Below are 10,400 nucleotides of genomic sequence, written 5' to 3'. Positions count from 1 at the left end.
CAGGAATTCGCCATAAGAAACAACTTCCCATTGGAAAAAACAAAAACCCTGGTGGGATTAGAAGCCATTGACGGACGCCATCTGCAACCGGCCTTCATCATCCTACAGACCTTGGAATTCTCCCTGGTGTGCGAACAGACCCACAGGGAGAATATCACCCTAGACGTGATCCACTCCCCATCTGCCGAAATCATCCTGTGCCTTCCAAGGCTCCAACGCCACAATCCACTCATCAATGGAACCAACAATATTCCACAACGTGTGCAGTTCCCCCTCAGAAAATCTGCAGCATTAAGACACCAGAAGAGCCACAAGACCCTTTACCAGATGAATATAACTAATAATTCAGAGACGTATTCGACAAGGCCAGGTCAGAGGTATTGCCGCCCCCTCGACCCTTCAACTGTTTCATAGACCTCCTGCCCGGTTCCACCCTGCCCAGAGGGGGCTCTTACCCTCTCTCCCTTCCAGAAACCAAAGCCATGTCCGAATACATTCGGGATAATCTCTAAAAAGTGTTCATCAGAAAGTCCTCATCACCGGCGGGGGCAATTTTTTTTTTGTCAAATAAAGGATGGCACCCTAAGACCTTGCATCGACTACCGAGGACTAAACAAGATCACCATTAAAAAACACTACCCACTACCATTGATATCAGAGTTGTTCGGCCACCTCCAGGGATCCACCATATTCACCAAATTGGACCTCCGTGGGGCCTACAACCTGGTAATGATTCATCAGGGCGACGAGTGGAAAACGGCATTCAACACACGAGATGGCAGCTACAAATACCTGGTTATGCCATTCGGTCTGTGCAATGCCCCAGCAGTCTTCCAAGACTTTGTTAACGAAATATTTAGAGACCTGCTGAACAGATTCGTTATCGTTTACCTGGACAACATGTTATTTTTTTCCAAGACCACCCCAGAACACATTGACCAAGTCAAACAGGTACTTCTACGCCTTCGTCAGCACCACCTCTATGCCAAACTGGAAAAGTGCAGCTTTCACCAAACATCCACTGCCTTTCTAGGATACATCATATCAGATTCTGGGTTTTCCATGGACACCCCCAAGTAGAAAGCCGTCATGCACTGGCTGCTCCCCACATCTCTCAAAGGCATTCTGAGATTCCTAGAATTTGCCAATTATAGAAGGTTCATCTACAAGTTCTCTTCCATTGTCGCACCCATCACTGCTCTCACCAAGAAAGGAGCTGACATTGTATCCTGGCCACCTGCAGCTATCCAGTCCTTCAACACTTTAAAGAAAGCATTTATCTCTGTACCTATACTGATCGACCCCAATCCCAGACTACCATTCTCATTGGAAGTAGACGCATCAGACATCGGAGCCGGCGCCACCCTGTCACAGAGAGGATCACCATCTTCTAACCTACACCCATTTGCCTTCTTCTCTAAAAAAAATGTAATCAGCACAACAGAACTTTGATGTAGGCAACAGAGAACTACTGGCCATCAAACTAGCCTTGGAGGAATGGAGACATCTGCTGGAGGGTACAAAGAGTCCCATCACAATCCTCACCAACCACAAAAACCTTATGTACCTGGAGAGCGCTCAACACCTGGGAGCCCATCAAGCCCGTTGGTCACTTTTTTTTCACGCTTTAATTACATCATATCATTCATATCCAGTTCCAAGAACCTAAAAGCAGACGCCCTTTCCCGTCAGTTTTTAAGTGAGAACAAAATCGAAGCCACGTCAGAGACCATCCTGCCTGCCAAGTTCATCATCTCCGCCAATACATTCGACATACTAGATGACATCCTGCTGGACCAAACCAACATCCCGGAAGGCCTGGATGTCCCGGACGAATGCCTCTTTGCAGCATTACCCTTCCGCAATAAGATCTTGGAATGGGGACATTGGTCAAAAACCGCCGGCCATCCCGATACTAAGAGAACCACAGACTTAATCGCACGGACACTCTGGTGGACTAACATGCAAAAAGGCATAACGGAATTTACCAAAGCATGCACCACATGTGCACGGAACAAAACACCCCGCAGTAAACCCCAAGGACTTTTAAACCCCCTACCTATCCCGGACCACCCCTGGAGGGACCTGTCTATGGACTTTATCGTAGAACTGCCAAGATCCATAGGTATGGACACCATACTCGTAGTTATAGACAGGTTCTCTAAACAAGCACATTTTATCCCACTCAAAGGACTACCAGACTCCCCAACCTTGGCACACATATTCTGTAGGGAGATCTTCCGCCTCCACGGAACCCCCTCCACCATTGTATCCAACAGAGGGCTCCAGTTTGTCTCGAGGTTCTGGCGAGCCTTCACCATAAGATTGAACATTTCTCTGCATTTTTCATTGGGGTACCATCCACAGACGAATGGACAGACAGATAGGACCAATCAATCCTTAGAGCAGGACCTGCGCTGCTTCGTCGCAGGACGACTGGGCAGACCTGCATCCCTGGGCAGAGTTCACCAATAATTCTCTGAGGAACGAGAGTACACAGACTTCTCCTTTCTTTGTAAACTACGGTTTCCATCCGGCGTGGCTACCCTTCTGATAATGTATGTATCAAGGGGGACTCCATTTTGTCTGCTATATAACCATTTTACACTAACACTACCATTATGCTTTTTAGTCTGATGTTAAACTGACCTTTTACCCAATTAATGGTGGCTGAACTTCTGAACTATGTATGTTCAGACATAGTTTCACAATGTAGAAACAGGAAGTTCTAGCCAACCATGCTTAGCCCAAATTTATGAACTGTCTTAACAGCAAGAATTATGACGCGCCCTAGACTGCCCTAAGACTGGGCAAATTGAAGGTTCCCAAACTGTAACTTTCCATCTGTCACTTTCTAAGTAAACATAAAGGGAAGTAAGTTTCTCACGTATACGCTTTTTTTCTTCGCTCGCTCGCCTATAAAACCTGACTGTAACCATTAATAAACAGGAGAGGTTTTTGACAACACTCACTGGTGTCCGACTCAATTACTTCTCCGAGCTGTTCGTTCTTTTCCTGTCCAGCACTCTAAGAGTGGGAACAAGGCCTCCCGGGGGGTATCGATCCAAGTACGAGAGGAGATTCCTACGTATGCAGTAGAAAATATATTTACACCTTCTCTTCCCCTTCCTCTGGGGTTTCTGCAGCTGACGACCGGATCCAAGCACTATAAGATTCATGGCCTCCTTTGGACATAAAACTCAGGCAGACCGCCACTGTCACGAAACTCCAGAGCTGAGACTGGGAGACAAAGTATGGCTGTCCTCACGGAACATACACCTAAAAGTCCCCACACTCAAACTGGCCCCAAGATTCCTGGGCACTTTCAAAGTCTTGGAGAGAATAAATCCAGTGGCATACCACCTGCAACTCCCCTCATCGATGAGAATCAAATCAGTATTTCACATTTCTTTATTGAAACCAGCACATCGCAGCCTCCGCTTTCCAGATCCAGCTCCTGCACCACCGGGCCCTCAAATCGTACAGGGCCAGCAGGAGTACGAAGTTTAGGCTATCCTAGACTCCAGGTTATTTAGTGGGACAATCCGATACCTCATTCACTGGAGGAGATACGGTCCAGAGGAATGATCCTGGATCCCACAACTGCAAGTCCACACACCCGAACTCGTCAAACTTTCACCGGAAGTAACCCCTGAAGCCTCGCAGGGTTTGTCCGGAGGTCTCCTCTGAAGGGGGAGGGGTACTGTAAGGATTACCAAAGTACAGCCGCTCCATGCATCCTCTCAAGCACCACTGCGTACGCGCGGGGTGCCTATGGACCACATTCCTTACCAGATGTGCGCAGCACGCATGCGCGCCAAAATCGCGTCATCCAACGCCGCAGGCTCAGGCTCCGCTCCCGGATCGTGCGGCTCACTAACTGCGTGCGGCGCTCGCATGCGACACGTGCGCCACACCCCCAAGCTCCGTGTCAAGATCCACTAGGTGCCAAACAGCTACACCTGCTCATAGAAGCATTCATTAGCTGCACAACTGCTACACCTGCTCATAGAACCATTCATTAGCTGCACAACAGCTACACCTGCTCATAGAAGCATTCATTAGCTGCACAACAGCTACACTTGTTCTTGGAAGCCTTAGACCTATCACGGCTGCCGCGGGGGATGCGACCCCGTTCCACCCCCTAAGGAAGTAGACACTTTGGATACTGGAGCAGGAGCCATACTCTCACAAAGACAAAACCCCCAGGATAAACTACACCCTTGTGGGTTCTTCTCTAAGAAATTCTCCTCCATAGAGCAAAACTATGACGTTGGTAACAGAGAGCTGCTGGCCATCAAACTTGCCCTGGAATAATGGAGACATCTCCTGGAGGGTACTGAGAATCCTGTCTCGATCCTCACGGACCATAAAAATGTATTGTGTATTGAAGGCGCTCGTCGCCTCGGTTCTCATCAGGCCCGCTGGGCTCTTCTTCTTAAGATTTAATTACATTATATCCTACATTCCCGTTACTAAGAATCTCAAGGCTGATGCTTTATCCCGTCAATTTGTCAGTGAAGATAAATCCGAAGATATTCCAGAGAATATTCTTCCTTCTAAATATATCATTTCTGCAAATGGTTCAATTCCTGGTGTCGGCTCCTTGTGCCCATGGGCAAGTCACTTTATCTCCCTGTGCCTCAGGCACCAAAAACATAGATTGCAAGCTCCACGGGGCAGGGACCTGTGCCAGCAAAATGTCTCTGTAAAGCGCTACGTATAACTAGCAGCGCAATACAAAAACATGCTATTTTTTTCCCTCCTACTGTCTCTGTACGTTCTCCCAACCTACCAATTAGACTGTAAGCTCCTCGGAGCAGGGACTCCTCTTCCTTAATGTTACTTTTATGTCTAAAGCACTTATTCCCATGATCTGTTATTTATATTATGTTATTTATTTGATTACCACGTGTATTACTACTGTGAAGCGCTATGTACATTAATGGCGCTATATAAATAAAGACATACAATACAATACAATACCCCTGGTGTCCCATGTTTACATTTTCCTGCTCTGTGCTGAAGCAGGACATCCTAGTGGTGAGTCGCAAGAACGGTTTCAGGATGGGGGTCTGCCTGGAGCACTGGGCTTCCATGTATCTGAGAATCTCACTTGACTCCCAGATACATTTCTGGGGTAACTCATAACTTGAGAACCCCGATACCTAGCCACAATCTGTAACAACTTTCTCTGGCAACCCCCCCCCCCCCCCCCTGAAACTTACCTCCTGAAAATCTCCCGGTCCCAGCATCTCTAGAAAAGGTAAAGACACAAAAATGGCAGTTGTCTCATATTTTGCACACAGTAATGGATACACAATGCCCGGGCCCCAGAGCTGACATTCTAGGACCCCAAAACACGGGGCAGGGGTAACCAAGCAGGCTTGACCTTTATTATAAGCCTGGTTAACTCCATCACCGCCACAGGCTTACCCTCGACTACGTTTACCTCTCCAACCCAAGATCACGGCTACACGGACTTCAGCAACTGTCAACTCTCCAATCCCAGACCACGGCTTAACAGACTTCAGCTACTCTTCTCTCTACAACCCAAGACCCCGGCGAGTATACGGACGAACCCACTCTCTCCTGCCCAGACCCGGCTACGCTTACAATCCGCCTTCCAGGCACGCCTCTGCTGCTGTCGGTGCGTGGTTTTATACCTTCCCACCTCAGTACCGGTTTCTTGTCTTGTTTGTGGGTAGTGCAAACGTTACAATAAGGAGCATCCTTCCCAAGAGCTTACAATCTATAAGACAGGGTAAGTGGAAACAGAAGGTACAGGGGGATAAAAAGGATGGTGTGTGTTGGATGGCTTCTTGTTAATTGAAGGAGTTGGCATTGAAGAAGTTAGTGGGATTATGATGAGGTAGAACTGTGAGAGCAGGTAATGTGTGAAGATGTAAATGCTTCAATATACTTCTGCAATATTTTATCCAAGAACAATAACAGAGCATCTCTAACAGCAGAAAATGGCTGACACCCTTTCACCATCTTTGGCACGACTCGGGTGTTATGTCCAAGACAGTCCGCGGTAGAGTGAACACTGACCCCTACTGCAGATATGCAGGGGGAGGGGATGACCGATCTCCAGGGCTTTGAAGTTCTTACTTTTCCTCTGATATTGACCTGGTTTAGTATTAACTGTCTTAGTGGACTGGAACAGTGAAGGCACATTGGAGAGACTCTCTTAGGGGGACCACCTTTTGCGCAACACAGGTGTTATGTCCAAGAGAATCTGAGTTAGAATCTGATGCCACCCCCTGATTGGCTGCTGCTGCTGATTTGGTAATACAGTCAATCAGAATGGAGGAAACTGCCCAACTGCCTAACGACTGCCCTGCTTTCTCAATGCTCCTCATTCTTTTCATCCTCCGACTGCTCCCCAGGGGGCGCTAAACCCCTGCTGAGAAACACTGTTTTTGAGGATCACAATAACTGTCTTGAGAAATCCAATCTGTACCTCAATGTAATCAGAATATTCCTGGAGTCGTTCCACATACCAGACACGGGTACCTTTTACTACTATATCGCATTGAAGGGAATATGATGATACTGTAAAGGAGAGATTGAAATACTTTTAATTACCCATTTATTTCAGTATATAAACATACAAAACAATATTCATATTATTTCACATCACATTAGGTTTCTGAACAGTTTAGCTCCAGTGGCATTTACAGCACACAAGCATCGCGAGGGGTTCTCTCACAGTATACATTCCTGTCTGATTCCCACCACAAGGAGCCAGGACATCCATTCTGTTTGGCATTTACTCTGGTTCCTGGTATTGAATGTGGGCTCTCGGGTGACATTTTTGAGGGTCAGTTATACATCTGTGTCATTTTGTTTAGCTCGGCTACCTTAACTCTTTGTGTTCCAGGAAGGACTAGAACATTTTAGTTATCAAAACCTATTTCAATAGATCTGTAGAAGGTACCTCTATAAAACGTAAATTAACCCCTGATTTGCTTTCAGTTTTGCAATAGTACTTCTTTAGCTTGCAGTATATTCCAATTGCAATTTGGGACATGTTTTATACTACCGGTAATTGAAATGTTCAACCAGTAATGTTAAATTATATTTATGCTATTACCGTATTTCCTCGATTGTAAGACGCAGGTTTTTTCCCCTTTTTCACGTGGCTAAAATTGGACTGCGTTTTCCAATCGATGTACTGGGGGAAAAAAAAAAACAGCCAGGGGGCGCTGCTGGAGAGGCCTGCCGGGTTTTCTGTGTGCAGCAAAAATGTCTGCGATCCCAGCTCCCCTCCTCCCCCTCGTGCAGAGAGATATGCTGGAGATGCAGCCAGTCTGTGTTCTGCACACAACATAGCTGTTTACAGCCCCCTCCCCTGCGTGCAGAGAGATCACGGCTCTGTCTTCACAGCAACCGGACACAGCAGCCCCCCTCCTCCCCCCTGTCAAATCTCTGTGTGAGCTGCACAGGCAGAAGGAGGTGTCTGTGTGTCTGTGTGTCTATCTCTGTGTGTTTGTGTGTCCTTTCATTCTCTCCCTCTCCCCCTATCTCTCCCCCTTCCCCCATATCTCTCTCCCCCTCTTATATCTCCCCCCCATTTCTCTCCCCATTCCCCCTTCCCTCAATTCTCCCCCCTCTCCCCTTCCCTCCATTCTCCCCCCTCTCCCCTTCCCTCCATTCTCCCCCTTCCCTCCTTTCTCCCCCTCCCCTCCATTCTCCCCCCCCTCTTCCACCTCTCCTCCCCCTCCCCCCTCTCTCTCCCCCCCTTCCCCTCTCTCTCCCCCATCTCTCTCCCCATTCCCCCATCTCTCTCCCCATTCCCCCTTCCCTCAATTCTCCCCCCTCTCCCCTTCCCTCCTTTCTCCCCCTCCCCCTTCCCTCCATTCTCCACCCCCCTCTTCCCCCTCTCCTCCCCCCTCTCTCTCCCCCCTTCCCCTCTCTCCCCCCCCCTCTCTCACTCTTTTTCCCCTTCCCCCCTCTCTCCCCCTCTCTTTCTCTCTCCCTTCCCTCTTTCTCTCCCCCCTTCCCTCTCTCTCCCCCCCTTTCCTCTCTCTCAACCCCTTCCCTCTCTCCCCCCCTTCCCTCTCTCTCCCCCCCTTCCCTCTCTCTCCCCCCCTTTCCTCTCTCACCCCCCCTTCCCTCTCTCACCCCCCTTCCCTTTCTCTTTCCCCCCCCTTCCCCCTCCCCCTTCCCTCTCCTCCCTCTCTCCCTCTCCCCACCCTCCCCCTCTCCCCTCTTCCTCTCTCCCTCTCTCTCCCCTCTTCCTCTCTCTCTCCCCTCTCCCTCTCCCCTCTCAATCCCCCAAGGAAAAAAATTCTGCACATTTAATATAGTGGGTTTTTTTTCCCAATTTTTTTTTATTAAATCAAGGGTGCGTCTTAGAATTGATGGCATCTTAGAATCGAGGAAATTGGGTAATTAACTTTGTTTCTCACAGCACATTTATTTCCAACAGATAAATCCAGGAGCAGAAGTATACATGCAGATGGGCACACTCCTCTTTGCTCACAAGATCGTGTGAATGAAGATAACAGTGCTGTTAAAAGTGATCAAGGAGCAAATTACTTGAATCAAAATGACCCAAGTAAGAGACAGAGAAAAGCTGTGAGAATTATGGCTGAGGAATCGGGCTCACGTAAAGAAGAAAATCCCACAGTTTCCCACATATATACACTGAAAGAACATGAACATGCATCTACTCCTATTAAGAAGTGGGACAAAGGAAACACTAATGCCCAGAAAATTAACAAAAACCTGTCAGTAATGACGTATAAGTGCAGTGAATGTGGTAAAAAGTTTAATAATAAATCAGATTGTACAATTCACCAAAGAACACACAATACAGAAAGCCTGTATAATTGCTCTGAATGTGATGAATGCTTTACTAGTAACTCGGCTCTTGTTAAACATCAGACAATTCACAAGGGAGGGAAATTGTTTCCTTGCTTTGAATGTGGGGAAATATTTTTGTGGAACTCAACTCTTGTTACACATCAGTGAATTCACACAGGTGAGAGACCATTTGTTTGCTCTGAATGCGTGAAAAGTTTTTCCCGTAAGCCAGATCTAATTAAACACAAGAGAACTCACACAGGAGAGAGACCATTTGTTTGCTCAGATTGTGGAAAATCGTTTTACGTTAAGTCAGATCTTGTTAGACATCAGAAAATTCACACAGGCGAGAAGCCATTTGTTTGCTCTGAATGCGGGAATTCTTTTTCTCTTAAGAAAGATCTTGTTAGACATCAGAAAATTCACACAGGAGAGAAGCCATTTGTTTGCTCTGAATGTGGAAAATCTTTTTCTCAGAGTTCAATTCTTGTTGCACATCAGAGACTTCACACAGGAGAAAGACCATGTATTTGCTCTGAATGTGGAAAATGTTTTTTGTGGCACGCAAATCTTGTTGCACATCAGAGAATTCACACAGGAGAGAGACTATATGTTTGCTCTGACGTGGGGAAATCTTTTTCCGTTAAGTCACATCTTGTTAGACATCAGAAAATTCACACAGGAGAGAAGCCATTTGTTTGCTCTGAATGTGGGACCTGTTTTTACTCAGGCTCAAACCTTAATAAACATCAGATAATTCACAGAGGCAAGACCAAGACCATTTGTTTGCTCTGAATGTGGAAAATATTTTTTCCATAAGTCAGATCTTGTTAAACATCAGAGAATTCACACACGAAAGAAACTTAATTGCTCCTAATGTGGATTTTTTTTTAATCCAAATTGTGAAGCTTGATAATGATCAGAAACACCACAGAGTTTAAATCTATAGCTTTCAAAATGTCACTGTGAGAGTCATGGATTTTTGATCTCAGAAAGATCATTAAGGGTCTTATGTGATGGAAGAGACCCTTAAATAAAGGTTATGCCCTGCCTGCGACTGATTATCCCATCAGGTACCTTAATTTTGGAGAGAAATAGAACTAAAATGTATTTAAAGTAGGGTATTGCTTTTTTGTGGACTGTATACCCTCCCCCTACTCACATCCAGCAGAGGCCCCCTGCAGGATTTCCTCTGTCCTGTGCCTGGCTGCTCCCATTTTGCTGCATGACCCCTGCTGAGATGAGGCCTTTAATGTTTCCTAGATCTCAGGCAAAGTGGCACCCTTGTTTAGGGAATCAGTATCCCTTTCCTGTCTGGATTCCCTCTTATTTTCACATTTCTTTTTATGTGCAGGCAATTGACCAAAATGACCCTGTAGGTCAAAAAAGCCCATAGGGAACAATTGGGCCGAAAAGCTTTAAAATTTCCTTCCTGGCAGTTTTGCTTTTAGACTCACATTTGGAAGCCATTCACTTGCTGTGTTGTCTCTCCTTGGACACGTTGGACCGTGCAGTAGCCCCCTGCCTCTGCGCAAAGCCTTCCGTCCCCACAGACTGTAACTTCTCTTATACTGTAAGTTGTAGGA

At 46.7% G+C, this 10,400-nt stretch overlaps 1 pseudogene; it reads left to right on the top strand.

Annotated features, from left to right (window-relative positions):
• The first annotated feature begins 6,320 nt into the window (after positions 1 to 6,320).
• LOC142485852 (uncharacterized) lies at positions 6,321 to 9,939 on the top strand (annotated as a pseudogene).
• Positions 9,940 to 10,400: the final 461 nt, after the last annotated feature.

This window comes from Ascaphus truei, unplaced genomic scaffold (genome assembly GCF_040206685.1).
Source record: "Ascaphus truei isolate aAscTru1 unplaced genomic scaffold, aAscTru1.hap1 HAP1_SCAFFOLD_647, whole genome shotgun sequence".
Taxonomy (NCBI): Eukaryota; Metazoa; Chordata; class Amphibia; order Anura; family Ascaphidae; genus Ascaphus; species Ascaphus truei.
Note: the sequence above shows the minus strand (reverse complement) of the source record. Positions and strands in the feature narration are given on the sequence as shown.